The sequence below is a fragment of the Myotis yumanensis genome, unplaced genomic scaffold (assembly GCF_028538775.1).
Source record: "Myotis yumanensis isolate MYYU_CA2020_CCGP unplaced genomic scaffold, mMyoYum1.0.hap1 SCAF_13, whole genome shotgun sequence".
Lineage (NCBI taxonomy): Eukaryota > Metazoa > Chordata > Mammalia > Chiroptera > Vespertilionidae > Myotis > Myotis yumanensis.
The window spans coordinates 31,530,108-31,539,439 of NW_027223764.1; positions in this window are offsets into that span (position 1 = coordinate 31,530,108).

Here is a 9,332-nt window from a genome sequence, read left to right on the forward strand (position 1 = left end):
TTCTTTTCTCTTTTTGTTTCTAAACCCATTGATCATTCCTTGTTGCAGGCCTCACCACTACCCATCCAGACCAGGGTATATGGGAGATTAAAAAAACAAACAAACACCAGGGTACTCACCATGCTATTCCTCAAATGGTGTCCACATTCTTTTTTTTAGCGTTTAGAGTCTGTTAAGTAATTTCCAGGGAATATGTTTATACTTAGAAGGAAAATAGCCTTAGCTATTACTTTTATAGCTGTTGTTATAACTTACCTTTTTATATACTTAGAAATTACCAGTGCTCCTAGAACAAGCTAGGTGCTTGGCAAAAATAAAACCCTGTGAATACATGAATTAACAACTGAATGGTTGCCTGAGTGAAAGGAAGGAGGGAAGTAAAGAAGGAAAGGAAGGGTAAAGGAAGAAAAAAGGTCCAGCCAGCATGGCTCAGTGGTTGAGTGTCGACCTATGAACCAGGAGGTCACTGTTCAATGCCTGGTCAGGGCACATGCTCAGGTTGCGGACTCGATCCCCAGTGCGGGGCATGCAGGAGGCAGCCAATCAATGATTCTCTCTCATCATTGATGTTTCTATCTCTCTCTGCCTCTTCCTTTCTCTCTGAAGTCAATAAAATTTATTTTTTTATAAAGGAAGAAAAAAAGAAAAACAAGGGAAAGAAAGATACTGTTGTCAGTGGACTGTTCTAATAATAACATTATATATTGGAAATAACCTCAGTCTCACTTGTGTTACTAGCCAAGGTAGAATTATTGGCAATCAATTTAAATTCTGTAAACTTATATTTTCTCATTTATAAAATGAAAGGCTTTGCTTTAAACTTGTTGTTATCCCTTCCAGTCATGTATGCTGTGGTTCTCAAACAGTTCTGAAAGTCACGATTAATGCTCTACTTAAAGTGGTCTGCTGTTGAGCTTATAGTTGTAACCCCTGGGGCAGCATGCAAACCCTTTGACACAGCTGTGAGGTAGTGGGAAACAGCAGCAAGTCAATTGAATTGGTATAAAACAATAAGGGGTTCTGTACATTTCTCCAATCAATGGCATATGCAGGGCATGAATCAAAGAGGTTGAACTGCCAAAAGGCTCAATGGAGCTCTTACCTGTGAGCAGCTGGTCACACGCTTATTTTTCCAAATATGTTCACATATTGAGAGAAACCACCCACTGGCTATTATCTTTGAACATCAAGGACAAACAAACGTGTCATGACTAATGCCTACCCCACTGTTAATGCAGTCTGTGCCTTTGTCTGAACTTGTGTTTCCAGTCTAATGGATATTTCATTTAACTGATAACTCTGCCTGTTGATATACCATTAGCACCTAAACTTTTTATGTGACAAGTCACTGGGAAGGCGCTGAAGATGCATCTTTTGGTCCCAGCTCACTAATGGCCTTATTTAAAGAGTGTTATCCAAATCTTGTAAGTGAGAAGAAAATTGTCAATAGCAGAGAAAGACAAAAGTGCATCATTAAACTACTGTTAGGTAAGATCATAAATATATTTTATACACATACATGCATGCATACATTTATCTGTAGTTATAGATGTGTACACTAGCCTAGGTATGTACTATGCTTCATAATAAAATGGCATTACGGTTGCTCTTTTCAGATGCAAGTATAGACTGTTCAGAGTTGACATTATGATCGCCTTTTATATTTTTTTTTTCCCGAATGTAAGTAGAACTTGCTAAAAGATATTGCACCCCCCTCCCCAAATTACAGGTTTGCAGCAACCCTGCATTGAGCTAGTCAGTAGGGGCCATTTTTTTCTAACAGCATTTGCTCACCTGTCTATTAGGTGATTGCTTGGGAGACTAAGCACTTTAAGTATCTTACTAGTCCCTGCATATGTCCCCTGCTTAAACTCTTTCAAGTGTGTTCTCTTTATTCTCTCCTTCCCACTCAGTCATTTCCTCACCAAATACCTCCTCACTGCAAAGCAAAGCATGCTTTCTTTTACCCTTTACCTTATCACATGCTCTGCCTTTGACTAAAATACCACATGTTTATGTGGAAAGGAACACTTAGATTTCATCCTGAGCTTTGACATCAGTTCTAGAAAGCCTTTACTGTTGATCCAGACATTATTAGGTAAGTGCTCCCTTTCTGTTCTCCCTTATCGCTCTTAGCATCTGATAAATATTTCTGATCACATAGTTTTATTTTGTTTTCTTTAATTGACTTTTTAGAGAGATAGGAAGGGAGAGAAAGAGAAACATTGATGTGAGAGAAAAACATTGATTGGTTGCCTCCCGTACAATACAATATTATACAGTCTCAATTGTCCAAAGCCCAGATGAATTTTTAACATCTCTTTTTTAAATTCCTTTTTTTAAATTATAAAAATCATATAACATCAAGTCTACCTATAGATAGATTATATGAGGTGTGTAAAGTAGTCAATTTCTTAGAATCAAAAAATGAAATGGTGTTTGCCAGAGGCTGGAGGGAGTAGGAAATTGGGAGTTGTTCAATGAGTATAAAGTTTCAGGTAAGAAAGATGAAAAACTTCCAAAGACATGCTTTATAACTTGCAGGGTGCGGCTATAGGGTTAAGCCTCCGATTGACCTGTTGGCAAAGCCACAAACAAGTCCCAGCTTAGAGGGCACAGCCCTCTTAGCATAATTAGGCTTGATCTTATGGCGCTCCCTAGATCTTATCTGGGGAGGTAATGGGCTGTGGGAGGTGCTGCCAAAACAAGTGAAACTCACAAGAACATTGTAACTATGGTGACCACTACCTTGTTTACCTTGGGCTATAAAATAAAGGCTCAACTTGCCTCTGGATCTCTCTCTGTGGCCTCAGCCAGGCACAGGAGATCCCCCTAGACCAGGGATGGGCAAACTTTTTGACTCGAGGGCCACAATGGGTTCTTAAACTGGACCGGAGGGCCGGAACAAAAGCATGGATGGAGTGTTTGTGTGAACTAATATAAATTCAAAGTAAACATCATTACATAAAAGGGTACGGTCTTTTTTTTTTTTTTTTTAGTTTTATTCATTTCAAACGGGCCGGATCCGGCCCGCGGGCCGTAGTTTGCCCATGGCTGCCCTAGACTCAGCCTATTCTCTTTGTCATTTCTTCATCCATTCGCTGCCCTCACTCAGGCTTGTGAACCCTTGGCTGAACTGGCTCGACACAATAACTATCTGCATATAGCTAACAATACTGTGCTACTTTCTTTAGGCTCAGTTTCTGGACATTTATTTGGTTCCTTTGATTTGGACCATGTTTCCCGGTTTCCTCATGCATCTCATACTTTCCATCGGAATCCACACATTTGAAAACAACAGCCGCCTGGTCCAGTCTGGGAGCTGGCTTCAGACAGGAAAAGACCTTGACTAAGCAGGCGGCCTTGAGACTTTGGGGACCTTCCAAACCTTTTCTGAGGATGCATCTCCTCTGGACGTGTGCATGTAATTAGAGAGGTCTGCTGTCTTTTCCTGCCTCTGCCCCAAGCCACTGAGCTTTCTGCAGCTCCCAGGTATGCAGGGTATCTGCTCGGTCAGCGCTGCACATGAGAGGAGACAGAAACCGGTCCCTGGAGCAGCACTGGCAAAGGCCAGAGCATTGAACTCATGGTCACTCTTCTCTTTCTCTGGCCAGGGGAAGGCTTGAATGAGGCCCACCTCTGAACTGTGAATGCTTGTAGAGGGATATGTGACACTATGTGTACTTGTCTTTTAACGGATAGGTCTGAGCAAAAGAATTTAACTGCAATACTTGAGCTTATGAATTCTTTGACAAGTATGTGGCTCATCCTATAGAAATTGAGCTGTACATATTAGATCTTGATTATATAGGTGTCAAGGGCTTCAGCAAAGTTTCAGGATTTGGGAAAATGCTAACAAGGTGATAGATGATCTGTATATGGCATCGTGTGCCCACCACCCAAAATCAAGTCAGTCTCTTAAGGATGGATCCAGTTCTCTTTCTATAGCATGATTCTCTTGTTAAGGGAAAAAGTTATTTAATTTAATAAGGCACTAAGAGAGCACAATGAGAAATACATTCTGATTCTCTAATGGAGCTGCTATGCACCGGGCATAAAGAGGCAGAGGTGGTACTTTTGGCAAGGGTACTTCTCTAATCATTAATTCTTATGTAAATTAGTGACAATAATTCTACTTCACAGAATTCATAGACTTGTTAGGAGGATTAACTAAGATAGTAAATGTAAATAAATTAGCAGTGTGCCTGGCACATAGTGAGTTTTTAATATTTGATAGTATTGTTACTATCTGCATGTCTATTATACAATAAGAAGAACAGATTATCTGACATTATATTGTTCATATCCTCAGAATGCTGTTATGGGAATTCTGGACAGAGATATGTCCATTAAAGTAGGTGGGAGGGTGGACAATGAAAAGTATTGCTAAGTTTGCGAGCTTAGCATAATTATCCCAAAATGAATGAAGAAGTAGAATGAGAAATGCATGTGGATATTTCGTCGACTGAAAAAATTTCAAACTGAAGTTCAGTGTGTAAATTATTCACTTTCCTACTGTATATATCTTATATTTTTTTGCAAGCAGGTCACATTTTAACATGCCATAATTATAGATTTCTGGGCTAATGAAAGCACAATGAAACTATAAGCCCAGAGGAAAAAACAAGGGCAAAATATTTTGGAATTTAAATAATGAAGGAGGACAGGGTCATCTGCTTCAGGACAGATCAAACTTGGCTTATAAAAAAATGGGAGTGGAAGTAGAAGCGCTTCTACTAATGCTTTTGATGATCTTCTTAGTGCCTTATTAAATTAAATAATTTTTTTCCCTTAACAAGAGGATCATGCTATAGAAAGAGAACTGGATCCATCATTAAGAGACTGACTTGATTTTGGGTGGTGGGCACACAATGCCGTATACAGATCATCTATCATAGAAATGTACCCTTGAAACCTATATGGTCTTATTAACCAATGTCACCTCAATAAATTTAATTAAAAAAAGAGACTGGTACCTAGTCTTATATCCACCTTCACTCAGCTGCATGATTTTGAATGAGCTTCATATCTACAGGCTGAAAGATCTTCAAGTATAAAAGGAAGGAAACAGGTTCCATGACCTTTAAAGAACCTTAGACTCTAACACCTGATAATGTTATTACTTTTGATTTATCTTCTATTCTGGTAGCGTTTCCTCTTTAAAATTTCAGTGGTACCTAGAGAGCACAAGGAGAAATACATTCTGATTCTCTAATGGAGCTGCTATAGAACTGGAGTCAGACAGTATAAAATTGTCTGCTGAAAAGTTTGTCCTCTAGCAAAACAACATCAAATACATTTTGGGGGCCTATAATTTTCACCTTTGGGTAAATGCAATTATACTATTTGTACTCAAAAGAAATTATTCCCATTATATTAAAACAAACCGCAGGAAAAACCAGTGATTGGTTCTTCAATTAACACTGGATTTATCAGTCATATGTAAAAAATAAGTCATCAGTACAAAGGAACTTGGATAATGAGTTAACTATGCTGGAGATCTCACAAGTAAACTTTGAACATTTTTAAAAATATGAACACTGATGCAGGATGCCAGTTTGTTATTTTTTTTTTTTTTTTTTTTTTTTTTTTTTTTGCTCTCCAATTTGTTGTCTTCTACTCTTCCTGAAAGGAAGAACAGAGACTAAGAGAAAAAAAAATGAGTCCTACCTTCCCCTGTAAATTTTTTTTTCTAAATTTCACCCTACATGCAATTTATACCAATAGTTGCCTCTCTCACAAGTATATAATAAAGATTACTGAGGTATATTTGTAAAGTTATCTTTCATTATTATTCCCCCACATGTTAGGCTGTTGCACTTATCTCTAGAGATTCAATAATTATAAGCATTGCCAAATGGAAAGAAAATATTATGTAGGAAAAGGAAGGATTTTGTGTATTTGGGAAATTTCATACTAACCATGTTCCTTAGATATGTTGGGAATTTACCACCTTTATTCCCTTTGAGAAAGGATGGGATGCCCACTTTAACAATGATGTGATTAATACAACTTTCATAGTGTTCACTTAGTACATTTATTCTTTAAAGCTCCCAATAGGGCTAACCCATCTGACTACACAATGAAGTGGAAAAAGTAACTCATTGAATAAGCAATAAAGTAGAAAAAAACACACAAGTATTCTAGATCCCAAGTGATAACTTATTAGCTGTGTTCTCATCTGAGTCACTTCCTATCACTGGCTCTTACGTCTAAAATGAGAATCATAATTCTTTATTAGATTAAAGGCAAAGGGTTATACAAGATGTTCTTTTGAGGCCTTAAGTAGTTCTGATAGCCAGATTTTCAGACTAAAGGTGATTCAGTGTATAAAGTCAAATTTCATATCTGTGGTTTTTCACAGATTTGTGTGATGTTGAGATGTACTTTCAGCAGTGATATTGAGAATATTCCTTGGATTGCTGATTTAGTCATTCACTAGATATTTTTCAAGGCCTGATTCTGTTTCTGTTTTATATTATGCTGCCCTTTCATTCTTAACATCCTCCATCCCTCATAATCCATATTACAAGATTTACATTTTAACTTTTAAAGTAGATTTACACATTATGATTTTGACTTCTAGGAAGTCCTATGTAACACAAGGAAATCGTTTCTTTGAATTCTCCCAACTACTAATGTGGCAAAAGCTATTGGATTTTTCTTTATATTCTACTAGAGGCCTGGTGCATGAATTCGTGCATGGGTGGGGTTCCTCGGCCTGGCCAGCGATCGGGGCAATCCAATTGGAGCCATCTCACTCAGTCCCATGGGAGGTTGGCCAGCCATGAGAGGTTGACTGTGGGAGCACATTGACCACACAGCCGGCCAGGGGGAGGGACCGCAAGATGTTGGCCGGCTGTGGGAGAGTACTGACCACCAGGGGGCAGCTCCTGCATTGAGCGCCTCACCCCTGGTGGTCAGTGTGCATCATAGCGACCTGTTGACTGTTTGATGGGTGGTAACGGTCACTTAGGCTTTTATATATATAGATTTCTTTTTTTTTTACTAAAAAAAAAAATGGAATATGTTGTCACCATACTAACTGGATATATTTCATAGCATCTCTTGCAGTGTGCTGGTTATTGAGATATAAATAGGAATTCTATAACCATGACATTTCCTTAAAAGGGAAGAGGAATCCTCCCTTTTATCTATAGCTGAGAATATTGATGTTATGCCTGTAGCTCTAGCAGCCATCCTGGACTGTATAGAGACTTTGTCTAGGGAACAGGGGAGAATAAGGCGGTTGTATTTACAATGCCCATTCTGAACTTTTAAATTTCTAGTTATCCTTTTACTGAATTAACATCTATTTTGGCTAAGAAACTATTTTTCAAGTCTTTGCTATTCTGAACCAAACCTAATCCTTACCAGTAGAACCTTGTAAAATGTCAAGTACATATTAAGAATGTTAATAATTTATCCCAATTTTCTGGGATTTATATGTATCCAAGTAGTCTATGTGTATATGTACATATATCATATCATTTCCTGTCATATATGGGAAATAAGTCCTATAGTAAAGTGTCAGAGTTGTATTTTACATGGTTTATTTAATTACACATATAAATGAACACAAATTCAAAGTTATTTGAAAATTTCACAGAAATATGAAGAATAAAATGATGAAAAATATACAAAATTAATATGAAAAATTACCCAAAACCTCACATAGAAAGATAAATTTTATTATAGTATTGTATGAATAATACTAATAACAATTTAAGAGTAAAAGAGAGATAATGTCTTATTTCATCCCATTTATTTTGCCATGTTTACAGACAGCATGATTACTATTATTTTGTTAGCATGTTTTCATATCACGAAATAGAGGCAGGGAAGTCCCAAATCTACAGTGTGAGCTGGCAAGCTCAAGGCTCAAGAGAGCTAATGGTATAGCTCTAGTCTAAAGGTCAGCAGATGAAGACTCAGGATAGCCAATGTTGAGGATCAAGTTGAAGGCAGTCTAGCAGGCTAATATTTTTGTTCTATTCAGTCATTCTACTGCTTGGATGAGGCTCACCTAAATTATGGAGAGCCATCTGCTTACTCAAAGATCACTGATTAAAATGTTAATCTCATCCAAACACACCCTCCAACACATAAAATTAGCCACCATAGATCCTTTGTCCAAATAATTGCAGGAAAGATTTTTTAGTACCAAAATATGGATGATGTCAAAACTGATTCTTGAAACATGAGTAACTATTTGTTAGACAGACAAGATATGTGACAAAAGAGTACCTACACCAAGAGCCAGAAATTCTAAGCAGAGAAGCAAGCATGGATCTTTCAGGTTTATGTTAAAAACTACTTGTTAATGGCTGTGTTTAGAAGTGTTTTAAATAATGTTGTGGGACTAAATAATGTTGTGGGATTAAACTCTTCTTCTGGAATAGCCAAATCCATTTTTCAGTCACCAGATTTGAGGGCCTGTATGCAAACTGACGGTTCATATGAGATGAATAAGAGGAACATGTTTCATCTTTTAATACCATTGAATCATTCCTCCCAGGTTGGCCACAGTGGAGTTACAAATCCCAAAGTCAATCTCAGTAATATAAAAAATGCTGCTGTGTTTATTATTCCAACCAGTTTATTTAGCTGCAGTTGGAGATGAGGCCTCCAGGGAACACATAACCATTTTAGTAAATTTATTTTTGCTTCCTTAGATGTAACTTCCTTTGAAATGAAACACTTGTGGAAATGTTAATTGTTTGAATGCCATGAGAGTGAAGTACCTTTTTTGAGTTATTTTCATTTTTCCATTTTCACACAAAATACTTTAATATCTTTCCTGGGGTGGGGTGGTGTGCAGTTATATGTGAAATAGTGTTATATATTGAGACAGGCTTTGAAACTTCAAAGCACTTCCATAAGTTTTCAGTGACTTTATGAAAAGTCTAATGGGTTTTCTTAATGCAGAATATAGTTTTTAAGAGACAAGCAAACAAAAAGAGAGATAGAGAAAGGGACACACACACACACACACACACACACAGAGATATGAGAATTCTGCATGCTACAGAGGTGTCACCTTGCTGTCATGTGTAGAATTACTAAGAATGCCACATATGACATGATGGATTGAGCCACCATATATGGAAAATTTTACTGATATGGCCACTGTCTCTTCACTCTAAGGAGTTCAGTCCAGCAAATCCATGTGCAAGTGGAAGTTTCCTGGAACCAAGATTTCCCAAACAGGTAGCCAAATATTAGACATGACCAGTTTCTTGTTTCTCCCTTTAGACTCACCCACTTTATAGTGTCATGTAAAGCTCAGTCAACTTAGCTTGAAGGTCATGGTCTGAGGAAATGAGACCTAT